Consider the following 4,846-nt stretch of genomic DNA (forward strand, 5'->3'; position numbering starts at 1 on the left):
AAATATTGGCCAGTAAAGCATATATCCATGGTCAAGATTTAATTTACATGTCAAATCGAAAGGATGAGTGAAGAAGGAAGGACATATTTGTCTCTTTAGGTTTAAGTGCAACTGATGCTAACATTTTAAATTGTGCTGATCAAATTTTAAATAAGTATCATAAAAAAGGAATAAAGGACTTGGAATGAATCAGACCTGAATGCATTAGAATTTTTTCTGTTATGAAATTTTTTTTGGTTTTTTTCTATGTGACCTTAGGCAAGTTTCTCACCCTCTTTGAGCTTTGCCTTCCTAACACGTAAATGAGATAACTGTATTAAATAACATATAAAAGATGAGACAGAAAATATAAAGTGTCCAGTTCAATGTCTATTATTTAGGAAATGTCCCATAATCTGTGTCCAAAGTGATATTTATCATGCATCTAATAAAAACATGTTTCTGGGCACTTTGTTTGGGACCCCTTCTGAGATCTGGGAAGAAGCCCTAGCAATGTGTGATTTTGTGGTGTATGTCAACTTAATTTTTAAAATTTGGATACATAAATCTCATTTTAAATTTAATTTTAATGCCTAAATTCAACTTCATAATATTGTATATACAGTTGACCCTTGGACAACACAGGAGTTAGAGGTGCCAGCCCTCCATGCAGTAGAAAATCTGCATGTAACTTTCAACTCCCCCAAAACTTTACTAATAGCCTACTGCTGACCAGAAGCCTTGCCAATAACATCAACAGTTGACTAACACATATTTTCTGTGTTATATATATTACATACTATATTCTTTTTTTTTTTTTTTTTTTAGTTTTTTTTTTTTCAACGTTTATTTATTTTTGGGACAGAGAGAGACAGAGCATGAACGGGGGAGGGGCAGAGAGAGAGGGAGACACAGAATCGGAAACAGGCTCCAGGCTCCGAGCCATCGGCCCAGAGCCTGACGCGGGGCTCGAACTCACGGACCGCGAGATCGTGACCTGGCTGAAGTCGGACGCTTAACCGACTGCGCCACCCAGGCGCCCCTACATACTATATTCTTACAATACAGTAAGCTAGAAAAAATTTTAAGAAAATTACAAGGAAGAGAAAATATATTTATAGCACTGTATTTGTCAAAAATAATCTGTATAAATGGACCCTCAGTTCAAACCCATGTTGATCAAGCATGAACTGCATTCTTAGCTTCATAAATTGAAATTGAAATTCCCACAAAACCTCTATCTACCTGTAACTATGCCTATAATTATGTCATTACTAATAAGAATCGGTAACTCTAGGGGCACCTGGGTGGCTCTGTCAGTTAAGGGTCCGACTTCAGCTCAGGTCATGATCTCACAGTTTGAGTTCGAGGCCCACGTCAGGCTCTGTGCTGACAGCTCAGAGCCTGGAGCCTGCTTTGGATTCTGTCTGTCTGTCTCTCTCTCTCTCTCTCTCTGTCCCTCCCCCACTTGTACTCTGTCTCTCTCTCAAAAATAAATATTTAAAAAAGTTTTAATGTTTATTATCAGTAACACTAAAATTCAGTCTAATTTTTTTTCCTAGCTTAAAATAATCACAAAAGGTTACTTTTAAAGAATATATTTATGGAATCTGAGATCACAATTAAGTGTGTATAACTAATTTTCCTTTTCAAAGCTGAATTGCCATCAACAATGGCTTTGCACACACCTGAAAAACAAATAATCCAGTGAAGAAATGGGAAGAAAACATAGACACTTCTCTAAAGAAGACATCCAGATGGCCAACAGGCACATGAAAAGATGCTCAACATCACTCCTCATCAGGGAAATACAAATCAAAACCACATTCAGATACCACCTCATGCCAGTCAGAGTGGCTAAAATGAACAAATCAGGAGACTATACATGCTGGAGAGGATGTGGAGAAATGGGAACACTCTTGTACTGTTGATGGGAATGCAAACTGGTGTAGCCACTCTGGAAAACTGTGGGGTTCCTAAAAAAATTAAAAATAGTTCTACCCTATGACCCAGCAATAGCACTGCTAGGAATTTACCCAAGGGATACAGGAGTACTGATGCATAGGGGCACTTGTACCCAAATATTTATAGCAGCACTTTCAACAATAGCCAAATTATGAAAAGAGCCTAAATGTCCATCAACTGATGAATGGATAAAGAAATTGTGGTTTATATACACAATGGAATACTACATGGCAATGAGAAAGAATGAAATATGGCTTTTTGTAGCAACGTGGATGGTACTGGAGAGTGTTATGCTAAGTGAAATAAGTCATAGAAAGACAGATACCATATGGTTTCACTCGTATGTGGATCCTGAGAAACTTAACAGAAGACTATGGTGGAGGGGAAGGAAAAAAAAAAGGGAGGGAGGCAAAACAGAAGAGACTCTTAAAAACTGAGAACCTACTGAGGGTTGATGGGGGGTGGGAGATGGGTATTGAGGAGGGCATCTGTTAGGATGTTGGGATGAGCACTGGGTGTTGTATGGAAATCAATTTGACAATAAATTTTCATATTAAAATAACTCAATGCCTAAGGGAAGTTAAAAGTATCTTTCAAGTTTGCCCTTTCCAAATAGGCGGTTAAGTCAGGTGCAGTTTTGAAAATGTTAGCAAATATTATCAAAACATTTGTGTATTGGGTGAAGAAAGAAGCCCATTTTGTTTTAACACTGTAAGAGAACAGATACTTAGCATTGGAAGGAAAAAGGCTGAGTTTAAATGATATTGGATCCAACCCAAAATTGTCAAGCCAGGTAGGCTGCTTACAAAGACCATCTGTCCAGAACCATAATGTCCAAATCAAAACTTCAAGAATGAACACGAGTCCAATTGCCCATATACACTTTACTCAAATACACAAGAATAAGTTTAGAGAGAGACTGAGAGCATATGTGTAGGGGAGAGAATTAAACAATGTGGGAAAAGCTGACATCTTTGTGCTGGATGATCCAATGCCTCAGAGTGGTAGCTGCAAAGAATGAATCCGCCCTCACCTAATGTCCAATCCCATGAGTCTCTCATTTTGGGAGTTTCTTGCAATCTAAGTATCTCAAGACGCAAAGCACACAACTTAATCTGGTGTCACCTGAAAAAAGAGCTATTCTTGAGCCCTGGAGGAAAAACTGCCTGTTTGGGATGAATTGAGTAAATATATAGTATATTGCACTGTATGCTTGGCCTAAGGGATTTCTTGAGTGACTTTTCATGGTAAACAATTCTGCTTTACACCTAGTTTAAGAAATGAATCTTTAAGAAATAATTCTTGGGGCACCTGGGTGGCTTAGTCAGTTGTGGCCAACTCTTGATTTCAGCTCAGATCATGACCTCACGGTTCATGAGTTCAAGCCCCACGTCAGGGTCTGCACTGATAGTATGGAGACTGCTTGGGATCTCTGTCTCCCTCTCTCTGTCTCCCTCTCTCTGTCTCTCTCTTCCTCTCTCTCTTTCTCTCTCTCTCCCCCTCTGCCCCTCCCCTGCTCATGTGTATTCTCTCTTCTCTGAAAATAAAAAAAGTCTATATCTTAAGATTTCTAATCAAGATTCTGTAACAGAAATAGGAAGAAATCAAGTATACATAGCAAGTATAAATTATCAGGTCCTATTATTCAGATATGCAAAGATAATATGCCTCCTTCGTTTTTTATAAATAAACTCAGATCCCTATCCTACCTGATTTTAATCAATTCTAACATTAGTAATTTCAAATTTAAGCTAGCCCTCTAAGAGTTTTCTTTCCCTGTCTTCCTCTCCCAGGTTTCTGGATTCTTACCTAAGTTTGTAGGGATTAGTGAGTTGTGGTGGTGGTGGTGGTGGTGGTGGTGTGTGTGTGTGGAGCAGGGCAAAGTTGATTATTGGAAGAATCTGGTCACTTGCTGACACTTTCAGCCTCCTTGGTCCCTAGCATTTCATGCTCCCATGCTGGCATCCACGGAGATCCGCTATCCCATTGACCCTAGCTTTTGTTTCACTGTCTATGTTCCCCTCTCCATATAGAGAAACATTTTCTGATCTGCTATACTTCTTTGACATTCTTGAGCCATGAGATATCATTCTAATTTCCCTGAATCTTTTAAGGGCCATAGGAAAAGGTCTTGAGAGCTATCTCAAGTGTGATCTGCCTAGTCCCATCCCACCACCATTTCTGCTCCACTGCTACTGCACTAAGTTGATGTGGCACTGGACAGTCGCAATTTTTGCCAGCTTCCTTGGGCTCCACATTGTTCTGAATGACAAACTTAAGTGGAAGATATAAGTTCTATCATATGCCTCCACTTGGAAATAACCACAGAGAGAACATAGCATCCAATTTGTAGCTTAGACACCCACCCAGGACTCACTCTGATGTACTTTTTTTCTCTTATCCTATTATCTTCCTGAGTCCAACTTGAAAGTCTTGATCAAGATTGAGAAAAATGGGTGCTCATTTCAGCAGCACATACACTAAAATTGGAATGATACAGAGATAACCATGGCCCCTATGCAAGTATGACACACAAATTCATGAAACATTCCATATTTAAAAAAGAAAGATTGGGCATGTGGGTAGTTCAGTCAATTAAGCATCCAACTTCAGCTCAGGTTGTGATCTCAAGGTTCATAGGTTTGAGCCCCATGTCAGGTTCTGTGCTGACAGCTCAGAGCCTGGAGCCTGATTTGGATTCTCTGTATTCCCCCCCACCACTCCCACTCTGCCCCTCCCTTGCTTGTGCTCTGTCTCTCTCTCAAAAAATTAATAAATATTAAAAATTAAAATGATTGAGGGAAAAAACCATTTTGGGGGGGCATGAACTTTATGCTTTGAACTTTCCAGTTTCTCCTTCTGAAAAATACAAAACACAGCTCTTGCGATTCAAAATTCCTTA

At 39.2% G+C, this 4,846-nt stretch overlaps 1 non-coding gene across 1 annotated transcript; it reads left to right on the forward strand.

Moving 5' to 3' along the window:
* The first annotated feature begins 4,400 nt into the window (after positions 1-4,400).
* Positions 4,401-4,504, forward strand: LOC112859825 (U6 spliceosomal RNA). The gene has a single exon (XR_003223557.1). It is a non-coding gene; the product is annotated as a U6 spliceosomal RNA (small nuclear RNA).
* The last annotated feature ends 342 nt before the right edge of the window (positions 4,505-4,846 follow it).

The sequence above is a fragment of the Puma concolor genome, chromosome F2 (assembly GCF_028749965.1).
Source record: "Puma concolor isolate L17-30 chromosome F2, mPumCon1.1.hap2, whole genome shotgun sequence".
NCBI lineage: Eukaryota > Metazoa > Chordata > Mammalia > Carnivora > Felidae > Puma > Puma concolor.